The sequence below is a fragment of the Macrobrachium rosenbergii genome, chromosome 20, assembly GCF_040412425.1.
Source record: "Macrobrachium rosenbergii isolate ZJJX-2024 chromosome 20, ASM4041242v1, whole genome shotgun sequence".
NCBI classification, from domain to species: Eukaryota; Metazoa; Arthropoda; class Malacostraca; order Decapoda; family Palaemonidae; genus Macrobrachium; species Macrobrachium rosenbergii.
Genome location: NC_089760.1, coordinates 20,605,414 through 20,622,500, shown reverse-complemented (window position 1 = coordinate 20,622,500; position 17,087 = coordinate 20,605,414). Strand labels below are relative to the sequence as shown.

General features: G+C 34.5%; 1 protein-coding gene and 3 non-coding genes across 9 annotated transcripts in view; 2 read left to right on the top strand and 2 right to left on the bottom strand.

The window, feature by feature from the left end:
• Lmpt (Limpet) overlaps nt 1–17,087 on the bottom strand; it is a 586,877-nt gene that overhangs the window by 479,843 nt on the left and 89,947 nt on the right. The gene's annotated exons all lie outside the window — the stretch shown is intronic.
• On the top strand, nt 5,663–5,744 carry TRNAS-AGA (transfer RNA serine (anticodon AGA)). The gene has a single exon. It is a non-coding gene; the product is annotated as a tRNA-Ser (tRNA).
• Nucleotides 6,820–6,892, top strand: TRNAK-UUU (transfer RNA lysine (anticodon UUU)). Its single transcript has one exon. It is a non-coding gene; the product is annotated as a tRNA-Lys (tRNA).
• Nucleotides 6,959–7,031, bottom strand: TRNAK-UUU (transfer RNA lysine (anticodon UUU)). Its single transcript has one exon. It is a non-coding gene; the product is annotated as a tRNA-Lys (tRNA).

Sequence of the window (17,087 nt, the reverse complement as noted above, 5' to 3'; positions counted from 1 at the left end):
TACCGAATGGATCTGAACAAGCAGCAAATCTTTCAGAAAACCCTGTCAAAGTCCTCCATAAGTTATGCAGCGAAGCTTACGTCTACAGCTGCATTAACATGGTGCTTCAGAAAATCACCTAGCTATGCTTCTGGGACCTGTTATTCTTGCCAGAAAGGACCGTCAACCCAACCTAGTCCCTTTCCAAACATTCGTAAATCCTGCTCCGTTCACAGCAGTGACTGGAGAAGAGAAGTTGCGTTCGATTTGTTTAAAATAAATCACCCGCTCACATTGCTTCAAATGACAACACCTTCTAAAGGTCGATGGGATGGAGAATCTGATTTCGGCCTACCCCAAGATAAAGGGAAAAGGAAAATAAGGGGGGAGACAAAAATTCAGGTTTTATTCCTCTACAAAACAGAATTTACAAAATAACGGAAATATCAATTCTATTTTTGTAAATCGTGCGTCAACGTAGCTGCGCACAATGGTGATGTGACAACAAAGAAAACATTAGCGACAACGGATATTCCTCTGAAGTTAAAGCTAAAAGAACTCCTACAGTATAACCTTGCTTTATTTTGGGCCACGTTATTAAATGAAATGTAACCTATTAGCCAAGTCAAAACATAAAAGAGTAGTAAAAGGCAAATATAGACAGGCAAGCACAAATGAGACAGGGTACTGTAACATCTTGGCTCCTCGACAAGCAAATGCTCGGTCTTTACAAATTAACTTTTTAGTCTCCCCACAATCAAGTGAAACTCGAATGGCTGTTTACTATCACTTGACAAAACATGTTGATTTCCATTATATTATACACTTTAACAATATAAAACATGAAAGAAGTAAACGCAAACGGGCTGCATTTAAATGAATAGCCTTTCATTGCTGATAAAAAAAAATCCCAGTCTTCCAAACAGATGTGGATAGAATGCTTATATTATTTTTTATTTTAAAAAATTATCTTTCATTTTATTTCTCTGAAAACCTTGATATTTCGAGTTTTGCGCGACTTAACACAGTTGAAGTCTGACATCTAAAATTTTAGTTCGACATTTTCAATGGAATAAGTTATAATTACATTTATAAGCATAACCGAATATAATTATGTGAAATTATCAGAATAGACGATAAAAATAAAGGTTACTATTTTTTTGAATTGCATGAAAGATTTTTTTTAATTGCATGAAAGACTATGTTTATCTATTCAAGTTTAATCTTCATCACATGAAACTTGCTTTACGCACACTTGCGATGAAATTAGAGACCTCTGTCTTGACACTAGGGTAACAAAGAGCCCACTGTATGTTTTTAAAACCGACACATACCATGACGGTTGACGTTAGTGATCGTTAATCGTAATAACAATAAAGAAATCACAGGATTAGTGGCCTATACGTTATACAAGGGGTTTTCTGTTTAATCTGACAAATTCATTTCTTTGTTTAAAGGAATGAATCACGTAGCAACAGCATTTAAGTAATGGAATTTATCCGCAAATCAATCACAAAGGGTCTTCTTATTGCCTAGTGGAGTGAGTGATTTTGTAATGACATAAACAACATATGCCCAACAACAACAACAAAAATAATATAACAATCATTAGTGAGTGTGTAATGAAAGAAAACTGACACGAAACAACAACAACAACAATAACTACACATGAAAATAACAATAAACGCTACAGAAATGTATGTTTCATGTTGAGGAACTCTGTTATATATCCTTATATATCCAAAAATCACAATGCATATTGTATAACTCCGGATTTTATCTTTCAACAGAAACATTATACAGAAATCTACTGCTCAAGCGGACGACCGCTACTGCACATCTATAAATCATAATGTACAACATCTCCGGATTCTAGCTCACAACAACAAAAAGAGAACTTCAATATTTCCCGTAAACCCATAAACACCACCCCGTTACGACCACAACAACGACAATGCCCCCGACGATCTCTCCGACCTGGCGCAATCAAGATGCGTCGAAAGACATTCCACTTTTAGCCCCTCTTGACGCGTCGCGTGATGAGCGAATTAATCAGCCTGTCGCCACATGCGACATCAAGCGAGTCACAAGCAAAAGATGCCTTGGCGCGTGGCAGGCGAGGATTTATCTCTATAATCATCCCATAGCGAACGGACCGCTTTGATCTTCATTCCCAACGCGAGGTGAATGATGAATGATGAATGGATCTCAACGAGCCATCGGGGGGATAATTAGGAGTTGGTGGTGACTGAGCCACCGGCGAGGATGTTGACTGATTCGGTGGTAATGATCCATTAGGGTTAGCGCCGATTCTGATAACTGGGTGATAATGTCTCATGAAGATGGTGAGGCCTTTGATAACAAGGAGGTAATGGCTTAGAAAGGTCATTAGGATTTCGATAGCTAAGTGATAATGGCTCTTGGGAGTCATCAAGGTCTGAATAACTGTAAGAGAATGGCTCACGAGATCATACGGATTATATTTATGTAGCAAATGCTCACGACAATCATTAGCATTCCAATATGTAAGTGAAAAAACTCATGACGATCACAGACTATAATCAGTAAAGGTCAAGAATATCATTGAGAATCTAATAGCTAGGTTAGATGATGGCTCACGAAGACCATAGAGAACAGAATAACGAAGTATTGCCTCATGAATATCACAAAAAATAAAATAAACATATGATAATGGCTTATAAGGATTCCGAAAACTTTTTGTGATGATAACCAGAATCATTTGAAATCTTGTGATACGACTCACCTGCCAGACTCCAATGTAACAATGGAAATTTTCGCAAAATTACTCCGAGTATGAACTCAGGTCGATAATCGAGACATCAAGATCCAATGTTAAACACAGATCACAGTTACAGATATAAAGTCAATTATTGTTCTGGTAAAGTGGGCAAGAATTTAAAGTTTTATGCACGAGTGCATGCGCATATATATATATATATATATATATATATATATATATATATATATATATATATATATATATATATATATATATATATATAATATATATATATACATACACACACACACACACACATCTCCTTTCTCCTTTTCCGGACGCTTCGTCATTCAAGCGTAGCATGTACCGAGGAATTTTACATCAAATTTAATATTCAGATATTCCTTTAACAACACTAAATTGTTAAGTCTTGACGTGGATTTTCCTTTCACCAAGGTTCCTATAAATACATGCCAGCATTTTAGCCCAACACTTGCACAATTTCCCACTTGGTCCATTAAGCATGGAATCATGTGCATCCTGTGTCTTTTTATTTAGTGGTAGTTTTTATGAACAGAAATTCTAATCCTAGTTCACGCTCAGCTGTTGAAACTGGAATTATAAACCCATTGGACCTATAGAGATGTTTTGAATTAGACAAGTGGTTGACGTATCGACATTTCAAAATCGAATCCCAGAAGATTTCTATACTTCACCACTTTAAACAACTTTCTCCAGGCGTCAAATTCACAGTAGAATGGGAAACGGATAAAAAGATTCATTTTCAGATGCATAGGTTCACAATATATCGACACCATAACTCCCCAATATCCTACATTCGTGTCTTTAGACTAACAAGCAATTTATTTTAACAGGTCATATAAACTTATTTCCAAGGTATAACAATAAGGAATTTGAAATCATTCATAAGCAACTGTCTTCCTTTGAGCAATTAGACCTAGTAAATGAAAAGCAGTTTGTAAAGAAAAGATTTTCTTTAGTAACCCCCCCCCCACAAGACCAAGAAAATCCTGCAACAAAAAATCAAATCCCATACCTAGATGACATAAAACAAGATGACTATAACTCTGGGATGAAGAGACAATCCTTTTGTTTTTGTCCACCAAACGCCATCGGTTCTGCAGTAGCTAATGTTTTCGGAAAAAATAAAACACCTCAGACTTTGGATGTAGTGAATCCCAGCAAGGGGCGAGACAGATTTATGTGGTTTTCAATAAAAAACATATCCCAGAGAAAAATGGAACACAATGGTCGTTCAGATACACGCATCAAACTCTGCTTTTTTTCTCTCTCTCTCTTCTAAGATGTGCCCGCACATCCATAAATTCCTGTTTTTTTTATTTGTTTATCATGTAAGATGCACCAACCACAAATTTTTTTTATAGAAGTATGTGCCGTTTCAAAGGTCGGATATTTGAACTTGATTTTATTAATAATCTAAATAATGCATCTCTTCTAATTGTCATGAAAACCAGATTAGATTATACATTTTCTGGCCACATTTTAAAATCAACAAGGCTTACGTTCTGGGCTCAGCCGGTACTCAGCGGATCTCTTTTCGCTAACTGCCTGAGATCTGTAAATTCCTTCTTGGATCTATTCAGCTCCAATGTACAACCAAAAGGGAAGGAGGCTCTACCTATGTTTTATTTATCTGGGCATTTTCGATTATTTTTTTTGGTAGTTTCACACACACACACACACACACACACACACACACACACACACACATATATATATATATATATATATATATATATATATATATATATATATATATTTATCTTTCTATCTAACTATCTATATATATAGTTTATATATATATATATATATATATATATATATATATATATATATATATATATATATATATATATATATATTATAAAATGTGAGGTAAAATATATTTTTCCCCTGGTACGTTAAGTTAACCCTGAATATACAAATTTATAACACTCCTTTTTTATGGTTAACAGCTGGGTGGAAACCCTCTCAACGAACTTGAGTCATTTATCACATCCTTTTTTACGCCATGTATTCAACAAGTACTCCTAATACAACAGTGAACGTGTTTTTCTCACTCTCTCGCTCTCGCTTTCTCTCCGATTTATAGGTCTCTCTCTCTCTCTCTCTCTCTCTCTCTCTCTCTCTCTCTCTCTCTCTCTGCAGACAAAAATTTAAGTTTTCCTATATGTGAGAATTTTTTCAAAATACCGGTTCCTGTCAATAAAAGTATTTTGTGGACGGTAGTTTTATAAAAAAACTATTTCCAATGTTTATTCAGATCACATCTTTCGACGGATTATTACAGTCCCTCTCAATGCTGCTGCCGGCTACCAAACTTGCTTATTTGCTTCAAACTTATAACATAAAGAACCACGTCAATTTACTTTCCATACACATCTGATGATCTGATGAAGAGAGAGAGAGAGAGAGAGAGAGAGAGAGAGAGAGAGAGAGAGAGAGAGAGAGAGAGAGAGAGAGAGAGAGAGATTTATAACATGAAGAGATAAACACGCATTCCATAAGAGATAATAACGATATCATTTAATTATGCCTTCCAAAAGACATAAGTCAGTGGTGAGCTCGGCAACAATCTTATTTTCCTGTCTACTTACACCCATCGCTATCTGCAAAGCTTAGAATTACAAATTTTACCATTTTTTCTTCGGAAAATATTCATTTCCAAACTACTATAAATTAAACCATATACAAAGAGTAATCAGGTACATTACATGAACAAATTCAAATGCAACATACTTGAAACGAGTGGACATATCCACGCTTATGGTGGCGTAGGCTACTGTTAACCTACAAATATAAAAATATTCGCTAATATTGCCAAATTAAAATCAAGCATCAGCAAAATGAAACGCGGAGAAAGTTTTTGTTGGTTTCACTTTGAAAGCCTCAGGTTTCTATGCAGTGATGGCCGAGTGGTTAAGGCGTCTGACTAGAAATCAGATGGGATCTTCCCGCGTAGGTTCGAATCCTACTCACTGCGCAGAGGTGGATACCTTTTGTAGTATCTATATAGATTTCATTATCTATAACTACGCAAGGAAGCGGGAAAATCAAACTTGCAGCATCTCTAATATGACAGTGAGTAGAGAAACTGACGAATACTCGATGCCTCAACGACAATTTATGACACGTTTAGAATTAAATAGAAATTATAAATGTTAAGGAATGACTACATATAGACAAATAACGGTACAGAAAACAATCTATGGTAATAATCACAGAAAAGATTAAGCACAAACGGAAATATGGAAGTGAAGGCTACAAAAAACCGTCTAAGAGTAATGGACCAAGCAAGGAAGACAGGGTTAGTGATATTGTGGCCTGGGTTTTGGACCGATCGATAATCATGAGCTATTGTGCGCAGACGTACGTACGTGTGTGTGTGTGTCTCTCTCTCTCTCTCTCTCTCTCTCTCTCTCTCTCTCTCTCTCTCTCTCTCTCTCCAATTAATCTCAGATTTTCTCAAGTGTTATCATATACCACAAAAACTGCTCTCATAATTAAAAAAAAGTATTGCTAAAATAGTGCGACTCTCTCTCTCTCTCTCTCTCTCTCTCTCTCTCTCTCTCTCTCTCTCTCTGTGTGTGTGTGTGTGTGTGTGTGTGTGTGAACTTTCCTGAGCTCTTCTATTCCTTCAATACAGCTAAATTTTGTGCACTGGTTAGAAGGTAAGGAAAAGCAAACCAAATGCGGAACCTGTGTAACCGTCTACAAATTATGAAATCAGTATTTTTACATTCTTGAAAGGTTTCCACAACAAGCTTCTTCTATTTAGGGTTAACTTGTGTAGATGACCATTTGTTTCCTGACGTTAGCCTTCATTCGTGAGTCATAAAGTCCTCTATGATTAAAGAACAAAACTATTAAAGAACCAAACTTTTTTGAAGATGATCTTATACAGTAACTTCTCAGACCATCTGCAATGTGAAATGGTCATTTTCACTTCTAAGAGACACACAACGTTCATTTCACACTAGCTGTAGAACACGTCCTCTTAATATCATCTACAAATTCACATTTCGTTCCTCCACAGTTAACCAATTACTATTTTCAAGGCCCGGATAGCTCAGTCGGTAGAGCATTAGGCTTTTAACCTAAGGGTCCAGGGTTCGAGTCCCTGTTCGGGCGGACACGTTTTGCCCCGTTTTCCACGATTTAATTAACCAAATTATATGTAATAGGGCACAAAACTCACGCCCGAACAGGGACTCGAACCCTGGACCCTTAGGTTAAAAGCCTAATGCTCTACCGACTGAGCTATCCGGGCCTACAATTTTTCAGGGATCCTGACATGGAAAATTAACTGAAAGCTTGTCAGTGTTCATTGGATTTAATATAAATCATATATTATCCGAAAAAGGTAAAATAAAAAAAACATGACGGGTAAAATAAAAAAAAAACATGACTTGGGATATCAAGCAATATCGACTGATTTCGACAGCGAAACTTCTCCTTAATATAGTTAAATCAATTAGTTCTGAAACGGATTACTCAATTCTTAGATCATTTTCACGACAATATCCTCTAAAGAAATAACTTACATTTATTTTGGAGTCGATGATTCTCAATATACTTCGTCATCGAGAAATCTCATGAAAATAAATGGGGAAAGCAGTTTTTATAAGTTTTATGGTAGAACTGTACAAAATAAATTTTCAGTAATTAAAAGTTTTCCTCAACTCTCAGTAAATTAAACACTGGTAAAACTTCTGATGTCCCATAAGCTGAGAGTTTTAAATATGGCTGTTCCAAGTCTGCTTTCCTAAATACGTTCATTAATATTTCAAAGACTTTTTCCACTCCAGTCGTACATCTCTCTCTCTCTCTCTCTCTCTCTCTCTCTCTCTCTCTCTCTCTCTCTCTCTCTCTCTCTCTCTCTCTCTCTCTCTCTCTCCATGACTTGATCCCAGATCTGCCTTCATTTCATTTCCACTACTTGATCCCACATCTGCCTTAATTTCATTTCCACTACTTGATCCCACATCTGCCTTCATTTCATTTCCACTACTTGATCCCACATCTGCCTTCATTTCATTTCCACTACTTGATCCCACATCTGCCTTCATTTCATTTCCACTTGATCCCACATCTGCCTTCATTTCATTTCCACTACTTGATCCCACATCTGCCCTCATTTCATTTTCACTGTCGCATTTATTGTTTCACAGCTTAAAGTTACTCCGCCCATCCCGGACACCCACGCCCTCCCCCACACCTCCACCATCACCAAAATACCTAGTAGTACTGTAGTGGTAATAGTAAGGGTTTACTTCTGAAACGACTCCTCCTCCTCCCCCCCTTGCCCACCCATCTTTCTTATTCGAAGTTCTTCCTTCATCAATCTGACAATCGCGTCACTACACTTAATGAATGGCACGCGCCACAGACCAGGACTAGATCAGGTTAATAGGTCACGATGACTATTACATAATTACCTGAGTTGTTCATCTTACTGATCACATGCAAAAAATTTTCGCCTTTAGTTGTCCTTCCTTTGGATATATTAGCCATCAGAAGGATTGGCTGCCACTTCTAACACTGATATGCAGAAGTACTGACACTGAAACCGTGTGACTATTAAGTACATATTTAATAGTAAAAGACTTAATATAACACTGACTAGGGATGTACGAACTTGACTCAGTAAACTAAAATAAAAACAGCTGGTTGGTACTACAAACATCGGAAAAATACACATTTAAAAATGAAATCTAATAGTTATCGTTTTCTCTAGAAAAATGCTTCAGAATTCTATGTACATACGCAAATATGCAATGAATATTTATCCAATCCCTGCTGACAGGATATTGTGTGTGTGTGTGTGTGTGTGTGTGTGTGTGTGTGTGTGTGTGTGTGTGAGAGAGAGAGAGAGAGAGAGAGAGAGAGAGAGAGAGAGAGAGAGAGAGAGAGAGAGAGAGAGAGAGTAATGATTATGATGAAGACGATGTCCGGTTCAGAATAAAAGCGAAAAAGAAAAAGATACTTGCTACTGATAACATACTATCTCAGAGGAAGAAAAGGAATGAAAGAAAGAAAGCAAGCAACACTGGCTATACCTTCACAAATGAGTTAGCAGGCACGCTTGCAACAATCACAACCGGAGCACAGGGAAGAGGAAAGGAAGCCCAGTAATTCAGGTGGACTTTGTAGAATAAATCAGTTGCAGTCTAAATTATCGCTGAAATAATTAAGACACTAAAAATAACAGTTCTTCTCGATCACCAGTAAAAATTATGGTAAAAATAAAATAACACGAGAATTCAGCAAATATAACAAAAACACGATACATACCAGAAAGTTCAACAGAAGGATAAAAAAAAACCATGCCAAATACAGACTTCTTACAAAAAATTAGGTTTTGAAATTTACGCATAAAGTAATAATAAACACCCAAAGTCATATAAATATAACTAGAGAAGAATATTTTTAATTGTAATTAATGTATGTAGGGTTCAAAAACTGGCGTCATTTAACTATTACTGGCAAAGTAAAATTATTCGTAATATAGGTCGGAAATCATCATCATACATATACGCAATAACAAAGAAAAAAAAAACTGGACATATACAAACGTTTAATTTTGATACACTTCTATATCAAACCTAACAAGCTTTCTAAAATCAAAGTCTAAAAATCAGACAAATCATGAGACTCGCGACACCGTCATACAATAAAATCGATTCACTAGTCACATGGAACTAACCAATAAAATCTCTGATATATATGTGTGTATGTATATATATATATATATATATATATATATATATATATATATATATATATATATATATATATATATATATATATATACACATATAAATATATATATATATATATATATATATATATATATATATATATATATATATATATATATATATATATATATATATATATATATACACATATAAATATATATATATAAATATATAAATATATATATATATATATATATATATATATATATATATATAAATAAAGTAACAAACGATTCTAACAACACCAATATAAAGTACAATGAAAAATTATATCAAACAAAACAAACGAATTAAGTTTTAAACGAAAATCTATGATTCATGAGACCAACTTTGGGAAAATAAACAATGAAAAACTTATAAGACCAACTTCAGACAAAATAAAAAAACTCATGAGACCAACTTCAGAAAAAATAAAAATTTCAAAAAATCATGACATCAACCTCAGAAAAAAAATCCCGCATCTAACTTCAGAGCAAATTAAAAAAATTTTGAGGCTAAATTCAGAAAAAGTACTAATAAAAATCTCATGACGTCAACTTCATAAAAAATATACATAAAAACTGAAGAAAAACTTTACAATTTACGCATACTATACAACAGTACGATTAGGATTTTAAAGAATAACAGAAATTGTGCAACATCAAATTAAAGAGGGATTTACAAACTCACACGAACATAATATCGTCTCACAGAAAAACAAAGGATTTTACATGATTGAAATTCGAAAAATCACTGTAAATAATAATAGATACACACACACGCACATATACATACACATATATACATATATATTATATATATACACACATATATATTATATATACACACACATATATTCACATATATACATACATACATAAACATTTAACAAAAAATGTTCCCAATGGGCAATACCTCTACTAATCCACATATAAGCTGCAAAGCCCTTGATCACAGCCCCCCGCCCAACCCCCTCTCAATCCACTGGGAGTCGCACCAAGCCGATGGTTATCGAAAGCACGATCCCCGACAAACAGCATGCCACGCTGGCGTTGGCATTGCCACAGTGGCACTCAGAGACACCCCTCCTTGTGCATCGTTGATATATGGCTACGATTCCCAACATCAGATCTCGCCAGTCGACGATCCGTGGCACTTGTTCCATAGACCCGCTGTGTTGGGGTTATGTGTCTCTAGACGTAAGGAAATGGATGACAAGGGTGATCTAAAGCAACCTGGAGGTCTGTGTTTGACGTCCACGACAGGTAAAGAGAATAACATTTTAAAACAGAATTGATATCAAAACTTCCAAAAGATCTTACAAGCATCTGGGATGCTGTGGGGCCTGAGATCAACTCGAATAACCGAGTAATCAAAAGGCGAGAGAGAGAGAGAGAGAGAGAGAGAGAGAGAGAGAGAGAGAGAGAGAGAGAGAGAGAGAGAGAGAGAGAGAGAGAGAGAGAATTTAGACAAGATTAAATTTAAAATAACCGACAAGATCCGAGTCAGCTAATAATTCGATCTTCCCCGAATACCAGAATAGACCAGATAAGCAGTAGTTTCAGCAAGAGAAACTAAATACACTATTAGAGTTTTATGCCCTGTCTAACCACTATACTAGTGCAACAATATCTACAGCAGAAAATACAACAACAACAATTATCGTTATTATTTTTAGTTCCATTATCATATGTTTCTACAACTGAACCCGGAAGGCTACAAACTTGCCTAGCAAAGTTACTCAGAACTGAGTATTCATAAGCAATAAAGAAAAGAACAAGGAATAAAATAGTACACTACTACATCTACTTATAATATTCATCATAATGTAACCTTTATAAAAGCTTTATAAATGTATATACAAATAAAATATACTTTATTTATATATATATATATATATGTATATATACAGTATATATATATATATATATATATATATATATATATATATATATATATATATATATATATATATATGCATACATACACGAGTTTTTGTGTAATTAAAGTCAACTAATACAGTTGCTGACCTTGCCTTTCTCATCGCAGTTAAATAAGATCCATTATCAACCAAAGATAAAATTATTATAGTATAAGAACACCAGTGATAAACATCATACCTACTTTAACGTGTTCTGCGAGTATACCTAATAAATATAGATTATGTTTTCAGTTTTCTTGAAAATGAAATAGTAAATCAGGTTGTAAACACTTCGTCGGAGACGACTTGCATGAATTTTCTCTTCGAAGAAATTATGTGATCACATGAGAGGTCGGTTTCCTCTCTCTCTCTCTCTCTCTCTCTCTCTCTCTCTCTCTCTCTCTCTCTCTCTCTCTCTCTCTCTCTCTCTCTCAGGCATTATCACAAATGAATCAAACATTCGCCAACTTTCTCCCACTTTTTCTCTTCAAAATTTTTTCTCTCTCTCTCTCTCTCTCTCTCTCTCTCTCTCTCTCTCTCTCTCAAGCATTATCACAAATGAATCGAACATTCAACAACTTTCTCCCACTTTTTCTCTTCAAAATTCTCTCTCTCTCTCTCTCTCTCTCTCTCTCTCTCTCTCTCTCTCTCTCTCTCTGGCATTATCACAAATGAATCAAACATTCGCCAACTTTCTCCCACTTTTTCTCTTCAAAATTTTAAACTGAAAAAACTTCAAAAGAGATGCACATAATATAAGGAGGGAAATTTACGTCAACTATGATCAGGGTATAATTCTAAATACAACCTAAGTTTAAAAACTTGGTAATCACCTAGATTATTCCCTTGAGAATCTCACACTACCAACACGTTCAACCCGGATAAACGCGCACAAATTCTGACAGGAAAAACAGAAATAAAAATTCGAAAGCACGGTGGATTTAAGATTCACGCTCGGCTTGTCCTATTAAATCTGAAGACATATCGCTGAGTGTAAATCTTAATTAGCAAGATGGGCATCGAGAAGGGTATGAATACCCTGTACAGGAAGGTCTTTATTTGACCCCGTATATATCACCTGTGCTTTGAGGGAATCGGTATCAAGACATCAGGGGCTCGTAAAGTTCTTCAGAAATGTTTACACTAAACGCTTCCAGAGAGAGAGAGAGAGAGAGAGAGAGAGAGAGAGAGAGAAAAAAATTTCTTTAAAGAAGTTCCATCACTGTACGAATTGCATCTTCGTGTTCCTATACATGGTACTTGGTTTGCCAAATTCTCTCTCTCTCTCTCTCTCTCTCTCTCTCTCTCTCTCTCTCTCTCTCTCTCTCTCTCTCTCTCTCTCTCTCTGGATATAAAAAATGAGACATTACATTATACTCGAAAACTGGAGGTTATCTCAACATAAGTAAAAAAAAATGAGAATCAGTACTAAAGGAATTGAAATAAAAAACTAAACAAAAAAGTGAAGAGCAGAAACAGACGCATGACAATAGCTCATAGGAAGGAAGGAGGTGTCAGATACAAAGGAAAACAGAAACAAGACTCTGATTATTGTAGCAAATAGACGATGAATATATTTGATAAACCTAAACGGAGGAGTTCTGCACAGTGAGGGCGATAACATAACAACTGCTAAAAGTGCCTTTCCATACCTAAAATATATAACTGCTCGGAAATACAAACAGGTAGTGTATGTATGTATGTATGTACAGTATGTATGCATGCATGCATGTATGTATGTATGTATGCATATATATATATATATATATATATATATATATATATATATATATATAGTATGTATATATATATATATATATATATATATATATAAATAAAAAAATATATATATATATACATAAATAAAAAAAAACAAAGTAAACGACCAATAATTTTTGTGCGGACAGATGGGCAAATGTCACATAAAAGGCGGTTATCAAATATATGGGGGCACAATGCCTATCGCACACAATTCGCCCAAGGTTTATTTTTAATACAGAGGAAAAAGACATATTCCGAGAAAGATCTCCGTTTACAACACTTCCTTGCAACGAAAAAATAAGAGCGATGTTATTCGATACAGATTTTAATAATAATAATAATAATAATAATAATAATAATAATAATAATAATAATAATAATAATAATAATAAATATTATTATTATTATTATGATCCTCATCATTATAATCAATATTAAAAGGAAACTAATAACGTATCTTAATTATTTTTCAGTGTTTTAGGAAAAGCTTATAATGTTTTTCAATAATAATAATAATAATAATAATAATAATAATAATAATAATAATAATAATAATAATAATACAAGAGATTATCAAAAGAAAACTTCTTGATTTTCTATCGAACCGCAGAATTTATAACCTGTTTTTTCCTTTAAATAATAATAATAATAATAATAATAATAATAATAATAATAATAATAATAATAATAATAATAACTACTAGAACACTTTATAAACCAATCAGTCTGCATTTTTTTAACTGTGCGAGTCAGCAAAGTATCCAGAATATACCCACACGTAAATGAGCTCGTCATAATTATGTTACTCGATGTTTTCATAAGGATTAACGGCAATTAACAGATATGTTTCGCTGTCATACTCACCTTGGTTCACATAAATTAACAGGGGAGTTTCAGGGTTCAGCTGCTTCGAAATGCCCACAATTTAGACAAATGTAGTGATACATGTGCAGCTTATTTCATATCGCAGAGCTGAAGAGCTTGAAACTAAAACCACAGTAGCTAACAATTTTGACATATCCTTTTTTACATATTTTTACATATCGCAGGCACACATATTCAGGATGCTTTCCTTCAATAACAACACTTTCTTGTGAAAAAACGTAACTATATATATATATATATATATATATATATATATATATATATATATATATATATATATATATATATATATATATATATATATATATATATATATATAATTACATACACATATATTTTTAAATATATATATATATATATAGTGTATGTGTATATATATTCATATATATATAAATAAATATGTATAATATATGTGTATGCATATAATATTCTCAATGAACAGTAGTCGAAAATCCCACCACGATAATGCACTTGAACGACGAGGGTGAACATCAAAAATAGACAGAGCATGTCTAGTACCCTTCAAAAGAACAAATACAAAGACAGACGAATACACTAAAAGCATTTTTTTTTTTTATGCTTGACAGTCACAGACGTCACCGCCGAGTGAAAGCACAATGAAATGCAACGAAAAGAGACAATGTACTTCGGACTCCACTGATCACCCCACCCCCCTCATGCTCTGGTAAGGCTTTGCACTCACACACGGGGCAAATACACCAGTGCCACTAAAGGCGGACGGTCTTGGCACCTGCCCTTCAGGGCGTCTAGGGCAATACTAATGGCACTGGGTAAACTTCGTTTATGCCCACAAGAGCTGCCTACTCTGCCTAAGTCTACGCTCTCTCTCTCTCTCTCTCTCTCTCTCTCTCTCTCTCTCTCTCTCTCTCTCTCTCTCTCTCTCACATGCAAACGCCTAAACGTTTTTTTTTTCTGTACTCTTAAAACAATGCAATTTTCTCTTTCTCATACACATAAGTATACACACACACATACACACACACACACAATAAAACTCTTAACTGCTGTTTGTACCGTATAAAACAACAAATTCTCTCTCTCTCGTACAAACACGATCACACAAATTTTACACAAGCACAGCAGCAGCAAACATTAATCTATCATAGTTTTTAATTTATAAAGAAATAAAATCAATGCTATACAACATTTTAAATAATTCTACATCTGGAACTCTCTTGGAATTAGAGTCTAGAGTCGCATGTTATTAGGAGAAGCATTAGTAACACAGAACTTGTAATTTCCACGTTCTACACACTTAACTGTACACTTCACAAGATCAAGTCTGGCGTAGCACGTAACATTGTACGCATTATAGAAAATTTGTGCGCAACTACGTTCCTTTAACAAGTATATTTAAAACATCTTTTATTATCGTAATTACAATTGCTATTCATAATATGCATTCGATGACATGGAAAACGACAGGAACTTGAACAGTAAGCCTACAGAGGACTATTATACCCCTAAGTGAATACAGGCGAAAGGAAGACATGGGAAGAAATAAACGTCCCCCCTCTCTCTCTCTCTTTTACCACCTGCCCAGACATGAACATTCGTATCCATGCACCTTGGAGTCTTGAATCCAATACATCAAAACATGCGACCATAAATGCATGTAAATGCTGAGGATATGAGCTGTTTACCGCGATCTTTCTTACACCTGTTCGCCCTCTGTCTATTTCGTCCCTGTCCATTTAATTCCGTCCTCAGGGGGATTTGCTTTCGTTCCGCCAGGCGGGCACATGGCATCTCTCTCTCTCTCTCTCTCTCTCTCTCTCTCTCTCTCTCTCTCTCTCTCTCTCTCTCTCTCTCTCTCTCTGAAATTACTGCTGATAATAGCCTTAAATTTTATAAATTATTTTGTCTCTCTCTAGCTTGAATTAGACCTACTTGTATTTGTCACTCCCTGTCTTTCTCTTCAGTTGCTTGTGCTACAGAAATTTTCCTTTCAATCTTATATTCTCCCTCTCTTTCTCTCTCTCTCTCCCTGACTGTTAACATGCTGGGTACCAAAGACTACTTTTGCAGTTTTGTTGAAATGATCTCACTATGCAGACGAGCTTTAATGATACAATGATTTTTCTGTGTAATTTTAAGGAAGATTTAAAATCGTCAAGCATATTCAGCAATCGCGCTGGGCTTTCCTGTTAAGATAGACCTCAAAATATTCGTAATTCTCAAACTCCTTTTCAAATTTTAGAAGACCGTAGTAGATACAGTTTATTTTTTACTCAAAGTATGCAAGTATTTGCATAGGCCATTTTGTCATGCATGCTTCAACTGTAAATGAAACGCCTGCATACGAAGGAAAACAGTATACTAGAGGAAAGAAGCCAATTACTTGTTAAAAATTAAAATATGAGACATTATCTTACAGACAGACCAGTTACAAAAAATATGTCAGTAGGATTAAGGAAAAAAGTTCATATATATATATATATATATATATATATATATATATATATATATATATATATATATATATACCTTTTTACTTAATATATGAACCTTTTTCCTTAATCCTACTGACATTTTTTTATAACTTATATTTATACATATTTATATTATATATATATATATATATATATATATATATATATATATATATATGTGTGTGTGTGTGTGTGTGTGTGTGTGTGTGTGTGTGTGTGTGTGTGTGTGTGTTTCCATATACGTATATTTGTGTTCCACTTGATTTTTGAAAAGTAAGATTCAGGATAATGAGCAACGTTGTAATAATATGCCTTACCTTTCCCATTCAAACACTGTATACATCAAACTGAACATATGTACTGTGTCGAACGAAACTGAAATACAAAAAATATTGCAATGCTTTTCATGGTCATGAATTATCAGAGAAAAGCTGGGGGAAGGGAACTAACCCAACAAATTTAACGAAGATGATATCTTATTGAAAGATGCTGCAGCAGTCTATTCAAGCATGAGAGAGAGAGAGAGAGAGAGAGAGAGAGAGAGAGAGAGAGAGAGAGAGAGAGAG